The sequence below is a fragment of the Triticum dicoccoides genome, chromosome 2B (assembly GCF_002162155.2).
Source record: "Triticum dicoccoides isolate Atlit2015 ecotype Zavitan chromosome 2B, WEW_v2.0, whole genome shotgun sequence".
Taxonomy (NCBI): Eukaryota; Viridiplantae; Streptophyta; class Magnoliopsida; order Poales; family Poaceae; genus Triticum; species Triticum dicoccoides.
The window spans coordinates 82804097-82823360 of NC_041383.1; the positions used below are offsets into that span (position 1 = coordinate 82804097).

The 19264-nt window shown below is 42.2% G+C and overlaps 1 long non-coding RNA gene across 2 annotated transcripts; it reads left to right on the plus strand.

The window, feature by feature from the left end:
• The first annotated feature begins 302 nt into the window (after window positions 1-302).
• LOC119362262 lies at window positions 303-18216 on the plus strand. Of its 2 annotated transcripts, XR_005173239.1 has the most exons (12): window positions 303-592; window positions 688-1012; window positions 1100-1262; window positions 2579-2700; window positions 2816-2927; window positions 4082-4203; window positions 4323-4433; window positions 5588-5709; window positions 5826-5937; window positions 7090-7212; window positions 7328-7439; window positions 18171-18216. It is a non-coding gene; the product is annotated as an uncharacterized LOC119362262 (long non-coding RNA). The 2 variants fall into 2 exon arrangements; XR_005173238.1 differs by lacking the exon at window positions 18171-18216 and having other exon boundaries at window positions 7328-7820.
• Window positions 18217-19264: the final 1048 nt, after the last annotated feature.

The following is a 19264-nucleotide window of genomic DNA, read 5'->3' on the forward strand; positions in this document are numbered from 1 at the left end:
GTTTTCGTCTCTCAATATTTTTGTGATACCCTCAATATATGTAATAAGTATAAAAAACATTTATTTTTATGAACCATGTTTAATATATATATACACTTTTATTGTTTTTCTGAGGTAAATATATACTTTAAATATCTATGTTTTTTCGTTGAGCAAAATTTGCCATTAAAGGCCCAAATTAGCTATCCACCACGGCCCAACCAGCACCCAAGCTTACCCCCACCTAAAAAAACTAAATATCAAAAAAAACTTATCACCAGCACTCTCTCCTCTCCTATCCACTCACTGACCACCTCTCGCCCTCTCCCCTCCCCGGCTCACCCCCGCCGCATCGCCGCGCGCGTCGACGAGCCCGCAACCGTGCGACTCCGCCCGCCGACCACCGAATCGGTCTCATGAATTGGCGGGGCTTGGGGCTACGACGAGCTGTGTGCGGCACGACTGACGGAGGCGGACGCAGCGAGCTTCCTGACCCGGGCGTGCGTGCTCGATCCGGCCCCGTTCCGGTCGGATCCGCGACGGTGCTCCTCTCCGGCGAGGTCGCAGGTTGATCCGACGCGGGGCGGCTCGATCTGCAAGCGGAGCAACTCCGGTACGCCACTACCCTTGCTTGATGCGCCCCCTCTCCTCTTCTTCTTCCACATGTTCCTTCCCTGATGTGGTTTCCTCTTCCCTGGTGTGCCGCAGCGCCATGACCCGGTCTCACAGGCATGGCCAGGGCGACGACTGCTCCCCGACGCCACCACCCTCCGCAAGGAGCGACGACAGCTCGAAGCTCTGCGGCACAGCGTGTGCCGAGCGACACGCAATGGGGGCGCCGCTGCCTCAGCCACCGGTGTGTCCGACCACCCGTCCACGTCCTCACCGCTGTCGCCGGCCGGCCACACGACGTCGCTCGTCCCGCTGCTTCAGCAGGCCAAGAAACTGGAACGCCCCCCGCGCCTGGCAACCTCGGCATCTCTATCGACCGTCTCAGAAAGCGCTACCTCGCCCGGCTCCCGCATAGCTGATGGTAAGCCCCTCCTTTGCTCTCTTGGCCTGCTTGCTTGCTTGCGAGCCCCACATCTGAATTTGTTGGTTGGTTGCTTTCTTTCTTCAGCAAGCCAAGAAACAGGGAGTGCCGACAGTAGTACTCTGAATCCATCAATGCAGCTGAATCCATAATGCTAATCAAGAGGTGGTTTTGGCCTAACTGGGATGTGCTTGAGTCCCGCATAGCCGTGGAGGAGGAAGCTGCTGCCCTTCTTGAGCAGTTTGCAAAGGTAAATCAGTTGTCAATGTTAGATGTACTTGTTTGAGGAAGCTGCTGCCGTCCTTTTACTCACCTTGCATAAAACTACAATGTCAATGTTAGATGTACTTCATTGAATTCAAGCATCCTTTTAAACACCACATTGACTTAAATAGGCTTTCATTGCATCAACCCTAGTATTTCTAGAGAGCTACTCAAGCATGTTTTTTCCCATATTTGTTGTACTGATATTTATATTTTTTTATTGAATAACATATGTGGGGACTACTATGCTTATATAATGTCTGATTTGATGATATCGTAATACATGAATTGTGTTGATGGCGCTATTACGGTGCCATCGCTTCCATCAAATTTCATTGGCATAATACTCCAATGTAATAATAAGTATCTAAAAGGTACTGAGATGTTCAAACAACATGATAGTTGTGAAATAGAACAGTTATGATAGCCGATAGCTAGCCTCGTATAAGGTTGTACTGGCTGTTGCAAAGTTTACCTGGTCTTCCATTTATATTTTTCAGAAGACAACCCCAAAACTGACTAAAGAAATTAAAAGTAGTAACACCAAGTCTTGTTTAAGTGTATTCGAGAAAGAAAAAGCCTTGTTTATGTGCCAAATCAGCACTGCAGCGCGCTGAATCGTGTATAACATCCACCCATGTTGATTATTGGAACCTTTGATAATTAGTATATGAAATCTCACAATATTTATCAATGTGTTGCTCAAATAACATGTTTATTTGTCTTACCCTAATGTTGTATTTGGCGATTTGGCCAAATGTTTAATTCAAATAAACATTAGGGCCACCTGTTAGCTGAAAATAGGAATCTGAAAGAGCAATTGCTGGCTAGTATCATGGGTCAGTCTGTCATGCTTGTCATTTTAGCACAGGTCAGCGCACCAGTACAGTTGATACCTAATATGAGACGTTTGCTCTCACAGGTCCTCCTATGATTAAATGAACTTCCTAAATCAATTCGTACACGCGGCTTTGCCCTTTGGAAACTTGTTTAGTAGTAGATGACGATAATAGGCCGAGGGCATCTGTCACCCAAGCATGTTGAGTGTACTTATGAAAATTTATCTCGAGTGTTTGCATCTGAAATTTTTGTGACTAAATTAACATGCATTTCTTACTGATTATAGTTTTTGAGAAAAAACCTATAGTTAATTCTCATTTTAAGTGTTTGCTGTTTTAATCTTGAACATCTTTCTTTCAAAATGATTTGAGTCTTGTTGGTAGGCATTGTTCAATAGTCAACATACATCCAACTTTGTATTTTGAATGATCAGTCTAACTTCTCCACTGAAACATGCAACAGATCCGCAGCGAGCAAAGAGGGCAGTGGAAGGCAGCAACCCAATCCCAGGAGTTCCTTTGAACCCTTCAGCATTAATACAATAATGCTTACACAGATCCTGAGAAGCAGGATGCTATAAATGTGTAAGTTGATTTATGTGTGCAAAAATATCACTCTGACAAAACCTTAGGAGTAGAGAGACATTGTTCTAATATTATTACACACAAGATTTATATGTTGTGTTTTTTTGAAATGCAGATTCTTGGGTCATTTTCAGTCTCAACAAGGCAAACCTCCTATTGTGGAAGTTGGACTGAGATCAGCATTACAATGTTGGCCGCCAAGGAACTCTATGTGAAGAAACTTGAAGGTACTGATATAAACTCTTCTACTAACAACAACATTGCTTGATAAGCTGTGTTGTGCCCCTTACTACCATTCTCATCAATAATAGATTCATGATGGTCTGCTCGCTATGATTTATGAGCCGATAGAATGTTTAAATAGTTGTTTCACTTGGCAGGCCGGAAGGTGGTTTAGAATACTCCCTCCGTCCCAAAATTCTTGTCTTAGATTCGTCTAGATACAGATGTATCTAATACTAAAACATGACTTGATACTTCCGTATGTAGGTGCATTTAACCCTCGGGATAGCTAGCCTCGTATAAGGTTGTACCGGCTGTTGCAAAGTTTACCTGGTCTTCCATTTATATTTTTCAGAAGACAACCCCAAAACTGACTAAAGAAATAAAAATTAGTAACACCAAGTCTTGTTTAAGTGTATTTTCGAGAAAGAAAAAGCCTTGTTTATGTGCCAAATCAGCACTGCAGCGTGCTGAATCGTGTATAACATCCACCCATGTTGATTATTGGAACCTTTGATAATTAATGTATGAAATCTCACAACATTTATCAATGTGTTGCTCAAATAACATGTTTATTTGTCTTACCCTAATGTTGTGTTTGGCGATTTGGCCAAATGTTTAATTCAAATAAACATTAGGGCCACCTGTTAGCTGAAAATAGGAATCTGAAAGAGCAATTGCTGGCTAGTATCATGGGTCAGTCTTTCATGCTTGTCATTTTAGCAAAGGTCAGCGCACCAGTACAGTTGATACCTAATATGAGACGTTTGCTCTCACAGGTCCTCCTATGATTAAATGAACTTCCTAAATCAATTCGTACATGCGGCTTTGCCCTTTGGAAACTTGTTTAGTAGTAGATGACGATAATAGGCCGAGGGCATCTGTCACCCAAGCATGTTGAGTGTACTTATGAAAATTTATCTCGAGTGTTTGCATCTGAAATTTTTGTGACTAAATTAACATGCATTTCTTACTGATTATAGTTTTTGAGAAAAAACCTATAGTTAATTCTCATTTTAAGTGTTTGCTGTTTTAATCTTGAACATCTTTCTTTCAAAATGATTTGAGTCTTGTTGGTAGGCATTGTTCAATAGTCAACATACATCCAACTTTGTATTTTGAATGATCAGTCTAACTTCTCCACTGAAACATGCAACAGATCCGCAGTGAGCAAAGAGGGCAGTGGAAGGCAGCAACCCAATCCCAGGAGTTCCTTTGAACCCTTCAGCGTTAATACAATAATGCTTACACAGATCCTGAGAAGCAGGATGCTATAAATGTGTAAGTTGATTTATGTGTGCAAAAATATCACTCTGACAAAACCTTAGGAGTAGAGAGATATTGTTCTAATATTATTACACACAAGATTTATATGTTGTGTTTTTTTTTTTGAAATGCAGATTCTTGGGTCATTCCAGTCTCAACAAGGCAAACCTCCTATTGTGGAAGTTGGACTGAGATCAGCATTACAATGTTGGCCGCCAAGGAACTCTATGTGAAGAAACTGGAAGGTACTGATATAAACTCTTCTACTAACAACAACATTGCTTGATAAGCTGTGTTGTGCCCCTTACTACCATTCTCATCAATAATAGATTCGTGATGGTCTGCTCGCTAAGATTTATGAGCCGATAGAATGTTTAAATAGTTGTTTCACTTGGCAGGCCGGAAGGTGGTTTAGAATACTCCCTCCGTCCCAAAATTCTTGTCTTAGATTCGTCTAGATACAGATGTATCTAATACTAAAACATGACTTTATACTTCCGTATGTAGGTGCATTTAACCCTCGGGATAGCGAGCCTCGTATAAGGTTGTACCGGCTGTTGCAAAGTTTACCTGGTCTTCCATTTATATTTTTCAGAAGACAACCCCAAAACTGACTAAAGAAATAAAAATTAGTAACGCCAAGTCTTGTTTAAGTGTATTTTCGAGAAAGAAAAAGCCTTGTTTATGTGCCAAATCAGCATTGCAGCGCGCTGAATCGTGTATAACATCCACCCATGTTGATTATTGGAACCTTTGATAATTAATGTATGAAATCTCACAACATTTATCAATGTGTTGCTCAAATAACATGTTTATTTGTCTTACCCTAATGTTGTGTTTGGCGATTTGGCCAAATGTTTAATTCAAATAAACATTAGGGCCACCTGTTAGCTGAAAATAGGAATCTGAAAGAGCAATTGCTGGCTAGTATCATGGGTCAGTCTTTCATGCTTGTCATTTTAGCAAAGGTCAGCGCACTAGTACAGTTGATACCTAATATGAGACGTTTGCTCTCACAGGTCCTCCTATGATTAAATGAACTTCCTAAATAAATTCGTACACGCGGCTTTGCCCTTTGGAAACTTGTTTAGTAGTAGATGACGATAATAGGCCGAGGGCATCTGTCACCCAAGCATGTTGAGTGTACTTATGAAAATTTATCTCGAGTGTTTGCATCTGAAATTTTTGTGACTAAATTAACATGCATTTCTTACTGATTATAGTTTTTGAGAAAAAACCTATAGTTAATTCTCATTTTAAGTGTTTGCTGTTTTAATCTTGAACATCTTTCTTTCAAAATGATTTGAGTCTTGTTGGTAGGCATTGTTCAGTAGTCAACATACATCCAACTTTGTATTTTGAATGATCAGTCTAACTTCTCCACTGAAACATGCGACAGATCTGCAGTGAGCAAAGAGGGCAGTGGAAGGCAGCAACCCAATCCCAGGAGTTCCTTTGAACCCTTCAGCGTTAATACGATAATGTTTACACAGATCCTGAGAAGCAGGATGCTATAAATGTGTAAGTTGATTTATGTGTGCAAAAATATCACTCTGACAAAACCATAGGAGTAGAGAGATATTGTTCTAATATTATTACACACAAGATTTATATGTTGTGTTTTTTTTGAAATGCAGATTCTTGGGTCATTTCCAGTCTCAACAAGGCAAACCTCCTATTGTGGAAGTTGGACTGAGATCAGCATTACAATGTTGGCCGCCAAGGAACTCTATGTGAAGAAACTGGAAGGTACTGATATAAACTCTTCTACTAACAACAACATTGCTTGATAAGCTGTGTTGTGCCCCTTACTACCATTCTCATCAATTATAGATTCGTGATGGTCTGCTTGCTATGCTTTATGAGCAGATAGAATGTTTAAATAGTTGTTTCACTTGGCAGGCCAGAAGGTGGTTTAGAATACTCCCTCCGTCCCAAAATTCTTGTCTTAGATTCGTCTAGATACGGATGTATCTAATACTAAAACATGACTTGATACATCCGTATGTAGGTGCATTTAACCCTCAGGATAGCTAGCCTCGTATAAGGTTGTACTGCCTGTTGCAAAGTTTACCTGGTCTTCCATTTATATTTTTCAGAAGACAACCCCAAAACTGACTAAAGAAATAAAAATTAGTAACACCAAGTCTTGTTTAAGTGTATTCGAGAAAGAAAAAGCCTTGTTTATGTGCCAAATCAGCACTGCAGCGCGCTGAATCGTGTATAACATCCACCCATGTTGATTATTGGAACCTTTGATAATTAGTGTATGAAATCTCACAATATTTATCAATGTGTTGCTCAAATAACATGTTTATTTGTCTTACCCCAATGTTGTGTTTGGCGATTTGGCCAAATGTTTAATTCAAATAAACATTAGGGCCACCTGTTAGCTGAAAATAGGAATCTGAAAGAGCAATTGCTGGCTAGTATCATGGGTCAGTCTGTCATGCTTGTCATTTTAGCAAAGGTCAGCGCACCAGTACAGTTGATACCTAATATGAGACGTTTGCTCTCACAGGTCCTCCTATGATTAAATGAACTTCCTAAATCAATTCGTACACGCGGCTTTGCCCTTTGGAAACTTGTTTAGTAGTAGATGACGATAATAGGCCGAGGGCATCTGTCACCCAAGCATGTTGAGTGTACTTATGAAAATTTATCTCGAGTGTTTGCATCTGAAATTTTTCTGACTAAATTAACATGCATTTCTTACTGATTATAGTTTTTGAGAAAAAACCTATAGTTGATTCTCATTTTAAGTGTTTGCTGTTTTAATCTTGAACATCTTTCTTTCAAAATGATTTAAGTCTTGTTGGTAGGCATTGTTCAATAGCCAACATACATCCAACTTTGTATTTTGAATGATTAGTCTAACTTCTCCACTGAAACATGCGACAGATCTGAAGTGAGCAAAGAGGGCAGTGGAAGGCAGCAACCCAATCCGAGGAGTTCCTTTGAACCCTTCAGCGTTAAATACAATAATGCTTACACAGATCCTGAGAAGCAGGATGCTATAAATGTGTAAGTTGGTTTATGTGTGCAAAAATATCACTCTGACAAAACCTCAGGAGTAGAGAGACATTGTTCTAATATTATTAAACACAAGATTTATATGTTGTGTTTTTTTGAAATGCAGATTCTTGGGTCATTTCCAGTCTCAACAAGGCAAACCTCCTATTGTGGAAGTTGGACTGAGATCAACATTACAATGTTGGCCGCCAAGGAACTCTATGTGAAGAAACTGGAAGGTACTGATATAAACTCTTCTACTAACAACAACATTGCTTGATAAGTTGTGTTGTGCCCCTTACTACCATTCTCATCAATTATAGATTCGTGATGGTCTGCTCGCTATGATTTATGACCTCCACCTATGTTAAATAATATATAGATATAGTTTTGATATATTGTATGGTGGTCCAGTTTTGTGGCCGCTTTGAGGCCGCATCATAAATATTTCTGTATTATAGAACACTTGAGTGGAGTCTAGTTTTACAATGACGAAGTGACCAAGGCAGTGTGCAATATTTGTGCAGGAAAAACAAAGCCGAGTTTAGATGTAGTAGATGATTGATTACAAAACAACAAAAGAATAATATACATAAGCAAACCAGCATAACGAAAAATAATGTCACATACTACAAAATTTGGCAACTTGCAAAGTCACAACTCCGAGGCAATATTATTAATACTTGCCTTGTACTATAAACATAATAAGTTCAATTCCAAACATCAAAAGATTGAGATATGTGTTGTGGAATATAGTAATTTCAAAAAATTTCCTATGCACACGCAAGATCATGATGATGCATAGGAACGAGAGGGGAGAGTGTTGTCTACGTACCCTCGTAGACCGAAAGCGGAAGTGTTAGCACAACGCGGTTGATGTAGTCGTACGTCTTCACGATCCGACCGATCAAGTACCGAACGCACGACACCTCCGAGTTCAGCACACGTTCAGCCCGATGACGTCCCTCGAACTCCGATCCAGCCGAGTGTTGAGGGAGAGTTTTGTCAGCATGACGGCATGGTGACGATGTCGATGTTCTACCGATGCAGGGCTTCGCCTAAGCACCACTACAGTATTATCGAGGTGGACTATGGTGGAGGGGGGCACCGCACACGGCTAAGAGATCCCTCTTGCCCCCGTATATAAAGGAGTGGAGGAGGGGGAGGGCCGGCCCTCTCTATTGCGTGCCCTAGGGGAGTCCTACTCCCACCGGGAGTAGGAATCCCTCTTTCCTAGTAGAACTAGGAGCCCTTCCAAGTAGTAGGAGTAGGAGGGAAGGAAAGGGAAGGGAAAAAGGAGAAGGAAGGAAGGGGGCGCCCCCCTCCCTAGTCCAATTCGGACCAGCCCATGGGGAGGGGTGCGGCCACCCTTTTCCCGTATGGCCCATTAAGGCCCAATACGAATTTCCGTAACTCCCCGATACTTTCGAAAATACCCGAATCACTCGGAACTTTTTCGATGTCCAAATATAGTCGTCCAATATATCGATCTTTACGTCTCGACCATTTCGAGACTCCTCGTCATGTCCCTGATCTCATCCGGGACTCCAAACTCCTTCGGTACATCAAAACATATAAACTCATAATAAAACTGTCATTGTAATGTTAAGCGTGCGGACCCTACGGGTTCGAGAACTATGTAGACATGAGCGAGACACGTCTCCGGTCAATAACCAATAACGGAACCTGGATGCTCATATTGGCTCCCACATATTCTACGAAGATCTTTATCGGTCAGACCGCATAACAACATACGTTGTTCCCTCTGTCATCGGTATGATACTTGCCCGAGATTCGATCGTCGGTATCTCAGTACCTACTTCAATCTCGTTACTGGCAAGTCTCTTTACTCGTTCCGCAACACATCATCCCGCAATTAACTCATTAGTTGCAATGCTTGCAAGGCTTAAGTGATGTGCATTACCGAGAGGGCCCAGAGATACCTCTCCAACAATCGGAGTGACAAATCTTAATCTCGAAATACGCCAACCCAACAAGTATCTTCGGAGACACCTGTAGAGCACCTTTATAATCACCCAGTTACGTTGTGATGTTTGGTAGCACACAAAGTGTTCCTCCGGTAAACTGGAGTTGCATAATCTCATAGTCATAGGAACATGTATAAGTCATGAAAAAAGCAATAGCAACATACTAAACGATCGAGTGCTAAGCTAACGGAATTGGTCAAGTGAATCACATCATTCTCCTAATGATGTGATCCCGTTAATCAAATGACAACTCATGTCTATGGTTAGGAAACATAACCATCTTCGATTAACGAGCTAGTCAAGTAGAGGCATACTAGTGACACTCTGTTTGTCTATGTATTCACACATGTATTATGTTTACGGTTAATACAATTATAGCATGAATAATAAACATTTATCATGATATAAGGAAATAAATAAAACTTTATTATTGCCTCTAGGGCATATTTCCTTCAGTCTCCCACTTGCACTAGAGTCAATAAACTAGATCACATCGCTATGTGATTTAACATCAATAGTTCACATCACCATGTGATTAACACCCGTAGTTCACATCGTCATGTGACCAACACCCAAAGGGTTTACTAGAGTCAATAATCTAGTTCACATCGCTATGTGATTAACACGCAAAGAGTACTAAGGTGTGATCATGTTTTGCTTGTGAGAGAAATTTAGTCAACGGGTCTGCCAAAATCAGATCCGTATGTATTTTGCAAATTTCTATGTCAACAATGCTCCGCAGGGAGCTACTCTAGTTAATTGCTTCCACTTTCAATATGTATCCAGATTGATTCTCAGAGTCATCTGGATCAGTGTCAAAACTTGCATCGATGTAACCCTTTACGATGAACCTTTTGTCACTTCCATAATCGAGAAACATATCCTTATTCCACTAAGGATAATTTTGACCGCTGTCCAGTGATCTACTCCTAGATCACTATTGTACTCCCTTGCCAAACTCAGTGGTAGGGTATGCAATAGATCTGGCACACAACATGGCATACTTTATAGAACCTATGGCTGAGGCATAGGGAATGACTTTCATTCTCTTTCTATCTTCCGCCGCCGTGGTCGGGTTTTGAGTCTTCACTCAACTTCACACCTTAGAACACAGGCAAGAACTCCTTCTTTGATTGTTCCATTTTGAACTACTTCAAATTTTTTGTCAAGGTATGTATTCATTGAAAAATCTTATCAAACGTCTTGATCTATCTCTATAGATCTTGATGCTCAATATGTAAGCAGCTTCACCGAGGTCTTTCTTTGAAAAAATCCTTTCAAATACTCCTTTATGCTTTTCAGAAAATTCTACATTATTTCTGATCAACAATATGTCACTCACATATACTTATCAGAAAGGTTGTAGTGCTCCCACTCACTTTCTTGTAAATACAAGCTTCACCGCAAGTCTGTATAAAACTATATGCTTTGATCAACTTATCAAAGCATGTATTCCAACTCCGAGATGCTTGCACTAGTCCATAGATGGATCGCTGGAGCTTGCATATTTTGTTAGCACCTTTAGGATTGACAAAACCTTCTGGTTGCATCATATACAACTCTTCTTTAATAAATCCATTAAGGAATGCAGTTTTGTTTATCCATTTGCCAAATTTCATAAAATGCGGCAATTGCTAACATGATTTGGACAGACTTAAGCATAGATACGAGTGAGAAACTCTCATCATAGTCAACACCTTGAACTTGTCGAAAGCCTTTTGCGACAATTCTAGCTTTGTAGATAGTAACACTACTATCAGTGTCCGTCTTCCTCTTGAAGATCCATTTATTTTTATGGCTTGCCGATCATTGGGCAAGTCAACCAAAGTCCATACTTTGTTCTCATACATGGATCCCATCTCAGTTTTCATGGCCTTAAACCATCTTGCGGAATCTGGGCTCATCATCGCTTCCTCATAGTTCGTAGGTTCGTCATGGTCAAGTAACATGACCTCCAGAATAGGATTACTGTACCACTCTGTTGCGGATCTTACTCTGGTTTACCTACGAGGTTCGGTAGTAATTTGATCTGAAGTTACATGATCATCATCATTAGCTTCCTCACTAATTGGTGTAGGAGTCACAGGAACAGATTTCTGTGATAAACTACTTTCCAATAAGGAAGTAGGTACAGTTACCTCACCAAGTTCTACTTTCCTCCCACTCACTTCTTTCGAGAGAAACTCCTTCTCTAGAAAGGATCCATTCTTTAGCAACGAATGTCTTGCCTTCGGACCTGTGATAGAAGGTGTACCCAACTGTCTCCTTTGGGTATCCTATGAAGATACATTTCTCCGATTTGGGTTTGAGCTTATCAGGATGAAACTTTTTCACATAAGCATCGCAGCCCCAAACTTTAAGAAACGACAACTTTGGTTTCTTGCCAAACCACAGTTCATAAGGCGTCGTCTCAACGGATTTATATGATGCCCTTTTTAACGTGAATGCAGCTGTCTCTAATGCATAACCCCAAAACGATAGTGGTAAATCGGTAAGAGACATCATAAATTGCACTATATCCTATAAAGTACGGTTATGACGTTCGGACACACCATTATGCTGTGGTGTTCCAGGTGGCATGAGTTTATGAAACTATTCCACATTGTTTTAATTGAAGACCAAACTCGTAACTCAAATATTTGTCTCCGCGATCAGATCGTAGAAACCTTATTTTCTTGTCACGATGATTTTCACTTCACTCTGAAATTTTTTGAACTTTTCAAATGTTTCAGACTTATGTTTCATCAAGTAGATATACCCATATCTGCTCAAATCATCTGTGAAGGTCAGAAAATAACGATACTTGTCGCAAGCCTTAACACTCATCGGACTGCATACATCAGTATGTATTATTTTCAATAAGTCAGTTGCTCGCTCCATTGTTCCGGAGAACGGCGTCTTAGTCATCTTGCCCATGAGGCATGGTTCGCAAGCATCAAGTGATTCATAATCAAGTGATTCCAAAAGCCCATCAACATGGAGTTTCTTCATGCGCTTTACACCAATATGACCTAAACGGCAGTGCCACAAATAAGTTGCACTATCATTATTAACTTTACATCTTTTAGCATCAATATTATGAATATGTGTATCACATGATCGAGATCCAACAAACCATTTTCATTGGGTGTATGACCATAGAAGGTTTTATTCATGTAAACAGAACAACAATTATTCTCTAACTTACATGAATAACCGTATTTCAATAAACATGATCAAATCATATTCATGCTCAACGCAAACACTAAATAACACTTATCTAGGTTCAACACTAATCCCGAAAATATAGGGAGTGTGCGATGATGATCATATCAATCTTGGAACTACTTCCAACACACATCGTCACCTCGCCCTTAACTAGTTTTGTTCATTCTGCAACTCCCGTTTCGAGTTACTACTTCTTAGCAACTGAACCAGTATCAAATACCGAGGGGTTGCTACGAACACTAGTAAAATACACATCAATAATCTGTATATCAAATATACCTTTGTTTACTTTGCCATCCTTCTTACCCACCAAATACTTGGAGTAGTTCTGCTTCCAGTGACCAGTCCCTTTGCAGTAGGAGCACTTAGTCTCAGGCTTAGGTCCAGACTTGGGCTTCTTCACTTGAGCAGCAACTTGCTTGTCGTTCTTCTTGAAGTTCCCCTTTCTTCCCTTTGCCCTTTTTCTTGAAACTAGTGATCTTGTCAACCATCAACACTTTGATGTTGTTCTTTGATTTCTACCTTTGCCGATATTAGCATCGCGAAGAGCTCGGGAATTACTTTCGTCATCCTTTGCATATTATAGTTCATCACGAAGTTCTAGTAACTTGGTGATAGTGACTAGAGAACTTTGTCAATTACTATCTTATCTGGAAGATTAACTCCCACTTGATTCAAGCAATTGTAGTACTCAGACAATCTGAGCACATGCTCATGGTTGAGCTATTCTCCTCCATCTTGTAGGCAAAGTTCTGTCAGAGGTCTCATACCTCTCGACACGGGAATGAGTATGAAATGCCAATTTCAACTCTTGGAACATCTTATATGCTCCGTGGCGTTCAAAACAATTTTTGAAGTCCCGGTTCTAAGCCGTAAAACATGGTGCACTTAACTATCAAGTAGTCATCATACCGAGCTTTTGTCAAAACGTTCGTAACGTCTGCATCTGCTCCTGCAATAGTTCTGTCACCTAGCGATGCATCAAGAACATAATTCTTCTGTGCAGCAATGAGGATAAACCTCAGATCACGGATCCAATCCGCGTCATTGATACTAACATCTTTCAACTTAGTTTTCTCTAGGAACATATCAAAACATAAACGGGGAGCAACAACGCGAGCTATTGATCTACAACATAGATATGCTAATACTACCAGGACTAAGTTCATGATAAATTAAAGTTCAATTAATCATATTACTTAAGAACTCCCACTTAGATAGACATCCCTCTAATTCTCTAAATGATCACGTGATCCAAATCAACTAAACCATGTCCGATCATCACGTGAGATGGAGTAGTTTCAATGGTGAACATCACTATGTTGATCATATCTACTATATGATTCACGCTCGACCTTTCGGTCTCAGTGTTCCGAGGCCATATCTGTTATATGCTAGGCTCATCAAGTTTAACCTGAGTATTCCGCGTGTGCAACTGTTTTGCACCCATTGTATTTGAACGTAGAGCCTATCACACCCGATCATCACGTGGTGTCTCAGCACGAAGAACTTTCGCAACGGTGCATACTCAGGGAGAACACTTGTACCTTGATAATTTAGTGAGAGATCATCTTATAATGCTACCATCAATCAAAGCAAGATAAGATGTATAAAAGATAAACATCACATGCAATCATAATATGTGACATGATATGGCATGATCATCTTGCGTCTTTGATCTCCATCTCCAAAGCATCGTCATGATCTCCATCGTCACCGGCATGACACCATGATCTCCATCATCTTGATCTATATCAATGTGTCTTTACATGGTCGTCTTGCCAACTATTGCTCTTACAACTATTGCTATCGCATAGCGATAAAGTAAAGCAATTATTTGGCGCTTGCATCTTATGCAATAAAGAGACAACCATAAGGCTTCTGCCAGTTGCCGATAACTTCAACAAAACATGATCATCTCATACAACAACTTATATCTCATCACGTCTTGACCATATCACATCACAACATGCTCTGCAAAAACAAGTTAGACGTCCTCTACTTTGTTGTTGCAAATTTTACATGGCTGCTACGGGCTGAGCAAGAACCGTTCTTACCTACGCATCAAAAACCACAACCATAGTTTGTCAAGTTGGTGTTGTTTTAACCTTCGCAAGGACCGGGCGTAGCCACACTCGGTTCAATTAAAGTTGGAGAAACTGACAACCGCCAACCACCTATGTGCAAAGCACGTCAGTAGAACCAGTCTCGCGTAAGCGTACGCGTAATGTCGGTCCGAGCCGCTTCATCCAACAATATCGCCGAACCAAAGTATGACATGCTGGTAAGCAGTATAACTTATATCGTCCACAACTAACTTGCGTTCTACTCGTGCATATGACATTTACGCATAAAACCTGGCTCGGATGCCACTGTTGCGGAACGTAGTAATTTCAAAAAAAATTCCTACGCACACGCAAGATCATGGTGATGCATAGCAATGAGAGGGGAGAGTGTTGTCTACGTACCCTCGTAGACCTAAAGCGGAAGCGTTAGCACAACGCGGTTGATGTAGTCGTACGTCTTCACGATCCAACCGATCAAGTACCGAACATACGTCACGTCCGAGTTCAGCACACGTTCAGCCCGATGATGTCCCTCGAACTCCGATCCAGCCGAGTGTTGAGGGAGAGTTTTGTCAGCACGACGGCGTGGTGACGATGTCGATGTTCTACCGATGCAGGGCTTCGCCTAAGCACCACTACAGTATTATCGAGGTGGACTATGGTGGAGGGGGGCACCACACACGGCTAAGAGATCAATGATCAATTGTTGTGTCTATGGGGTGCCCCTGCCCCCGTATATAAAGGAGTGGAGGAGGGGGAGGGCCGACCCTCTCTATGGCGCGCCCTAGGGGAGTCCTACTCCCACCGGGAGTAGGATTCCCTCTTTCCTAGTAGAACTAGGAGCCCTTCCAAGTAGTAGGAGTAGGAGGGAAGGAAAGGGAAGGGAAAAAGGAGAAGGAAGGAAGGGGGCGTCCCCCTCCCTAGTCCAATTCGGACCAGCCCATGGGGAGGGGTGCGGCCACCCGAGGCCTTTCTCTCCTTTCCCATATGGCCCATTAAGGCCCAATACGAATTCCCGTAACTCCCAGGTACTCCCGAAAATACCTGAATCACTCGGAACCTTTCTGATGTCCGAATATAGTCGTCCAATATATCGATCTTTACGTCTCGACCATTTCGAGACTCCTCGTCATGTCCCCGATCTCATCCGGGACTCCGAACTCCTTCGGTACATCAAAACATATAAACTCATAATAAAACTGTCATCGTAACGTTAAGCGTGCGGACCCTACGGGTTCGAGAACTATGTAGACATGACCGAGACACGTCTCTGGTCAATAACCAATAGCGGAACCTGGATGGTCATATTGGCTCCCACATATTCTACGAAGATCTTTATCGGTCAGACCGCATAACAACATACGTTGTTCCCTTTGTCATCGGTATGTTACTTGCCCGAGATTCGATCGTCGGTATCTCAATACCTAGTTCAATCTCGTTACCGGCAAGTCTCTTTACTCGTTCCATAACACATCATCCCGCAACTAACTCATTAGTTGCAATGCTTGAAAGGCTTAAGTGATGTGCATTACCGAGAGGGCCCGGAGATACCTCTCCGATAATCGGAGTGACAAATCCTAATCTCGAAATACGCCAACCCAACAAGTATCTTCGGAGACACCTGTAGAGCACCTTTACAATCACCCAGTTACGTTGTGACGTTTGGTAGCACACAAAGTGTTCCTCCAGTAAACGGGAGTTGCATAATTTCATAGTCATAGGAACATGTATAAGTCATGAAGAAAGCAATAGCAACATACTAAACGATCGCGTGCTAAGCTAACGGAATGGGTCAAGTCAATCACATCATTCTCCTAATGATGTGATCCCGTTAATCAAGTGACAACTCATGTCTATGGTTAGGAAACATAACCATCTTCGATTAACGAGCTAGTCAAGTAGAGGCATACTAGTGACACTCTGTTTGTCTATGTATTCACACATGTATTATGTTTCCGGTTAATACAATTATAGCATGAATAATAAACATTTATCATGATATAAGGAAATAAATAATAACTTTATTATTGCCTCTAGGGCATATTTCCTTCAATATGTACAAAGATAGCGAAGAGCACCAAATTACCTGTAGCATAAGAGTAAATCCTCTCACATATTTAAGAGTGGACTTCAGCCCGTAAGGACTTCCTTATAGACGATGTTCTTCATCGAGGTCTGTAAGGACAAGGCAGGTCTTTTTCGCTTCTTAGATGCACCACTTTCCTTCTTGGCATTCTCCTTCTCCTTCTCCTTCTCAATGAGGATCTTTATATTTCTCTTTGCGGTGGCTCGAGACAATGCAACATACAGTTGACCATGAGAGAACACCGGATTAGGTAGGTACACGCCAACAATCGGAATCGTCTGGCCTTGAGCCTTGTTAATCGTCATAGCAAAGCTAAGTCTTACAGGAAATTGCTTCCTCTTGAACTTGAATGGAAACATGTCGTTGTCAGACGGGCATAGGGGTATTCGAGGAAGAAATACCCTCCTACCTGCATGTTGTCCGATCACGATTTCTGCGTCGATGGCGGTCCTCTCGAAACCTCGCACCACAAGCCTCGTCCCGTTACACAGACCATTAGACGGATCAATGTTCCGGAGAAGTATGACAGGGCAGTTGAGCTTCAGTCTGAGTGCATGCAGAGGCAGACCATTCAGAGTCAATCCATTTAGGAACTCGGGAGCGTAGTAGCCATACGGGTCATCTTTTGCACTGTCAAAGCTATGGTAGATTACTTCTTCTCCCCGAAAACACTCTACCATGCACTACTAGGAAAAGGGCTATAGATGAGATGAACACTAATGATGCACCTGTCATGTGGTGCGCCACTACTATATAGCAGTGGCGCACCATGTGCAGGTGCGCCATTAGTGTGGAAGACACTAATGGCGCACCAGGCACATGGTGCGCCACTAGTAACCTTTTTTTCCAAACATACTAATGGCGCATCATGGCACGGTGCGCCATTACTAGTGCGCGCACCGGCCACACAGTGCGCCATTACTGTTGTTTTTTTATTCTTTTTTTTGCAAAACTACTAATGGCGCACCGTAGCATAGTGCGCCATTACTAGTTTAAACTAGTAATGGCGCACTGTGCTACAGTGCGCCATTAGAGTATATACTTTTTTTTTTATTTTTTGCAAAACTTCTAATCGCGCACCAGCAGCAGGTGCGCCATTAGTAACCAGGGTTACTAATGGCGCATTTGCAGGTGGTGCGCCATTAGTAACCTGGGACCAACATGATATTTTGGACAACCCACCTACCCACTCACTTTCCCCACTTCATTCTCTCCACCTCCTCCTCCAAGCTTGTCTCGGCTGCCTCCTCCTCCTCACCTTATTTGCACCATAGATTCATCCAAATTAAGTGGTTAAATTACCTTTTTTTGATAGGTAAGTAAGGGGGGAAGCTATCTTTATGTTGTTCTCCCTCTCCAACAACGTGCACATGCACTTTTTGTGGCCTAGCTAGATCTATGTATGTTCGTGGTGTTGCATATGTTTGTGGTGTTTCATATATGTTTGTGTTTGCAGGTACCGGTATTTGAAATGCAATAGTTGCCAATATTTTGCCGGAATGTTGATTCATTTCCGTTTCGGCGAGAATTTTGGCACTATGCATTCTTTTTGGTCCTATTTTTAGGGAAAGTCATGCCAAATTTTTTTTTGGTTCTAAAATGTCGTTTTGCTCTACCACACAGGCGAAAGTCATGCCAAAGGCATCGTGAATAGGTTTTTGAGCTCCGCGAAGGCCGAGATGCTTCAAAAGAACGAGACGAAGATAAGATGTCCGTGTCGAAGATGCAAGCTGAAGAGCCTTATTGCGGACCCGGATTCCGGGCAGGTGCGGGACCACCTGCTCTTGCGTGGTTTCATGGATGGCTATCGGTGGCAAGGTGATGAAGATGACTATGAAGTCGTCCATGGGGTCGGGCAAGAAATGAGGAAGGGCAGCAAGACAACCACCGCGGCTCGGGCGGGCGAGAAGACGAAGAATCTCCAAGACATGATCACGCGGTGATGCTGTACACAGTCATCATGTAGAAGATGCCGTACATGATGATGAGGAAGATGTCGGAGCAGACGTAGGGCATGATCATGAAGATGAAGATGCCGGCGGAGTAGACGACGATGGACCATCGATGGGCTGGGTGCAGGACCCTCATATTCAAGAGCTGCTTCTCAAGCAGACGGATAACACAAGAGCTGCCGCCCGAAAGAAAGGCAAGCTGGATCAACTGGAGATAGACGCGGTTACTTCATTGTATGAAGGATGCAGGCCCGAGGATACCCGCCCGAAAGTAACGCTCATGGATCTGGAGATGAAGGTAAAACACAAAATGACCGACGCATGCTTCGACGAGAACATGTCATTCTGGCACGAACGTCTTTCCAAGGGGAACAAGTGCCCGACCAGTTTCGAGGAGGCGAAGAAAATCGTGTGTCCTCTGGATTTACCGCACGTGAAATACCATGTGTGCATGAACAATTGCATCATTTATCGGGACGAGCATGCGGAGTCTACCATATGTCCGGTGTGCGGCGTCACTCGATACAAGAAGAGGAAGAAAGCTCCTCGAAAAGTGGTGTGGTACTTTCCAATCACTCCTCGTCTGCAGTGGTATTTCGCGGACCCTAAGGTAGCAAAGCTCCTACGTTGGCACGCGGATAAGGAGGAGAAGAAGCGAGAAGATGACGCAAATGATACGGAGATAAATAAAAAAGACAAGATGCTGAGTCACCCAAAGGATGCGAGCCAGTGGCAAGCGTTGAACTTCGAACACCCAAAATTTGG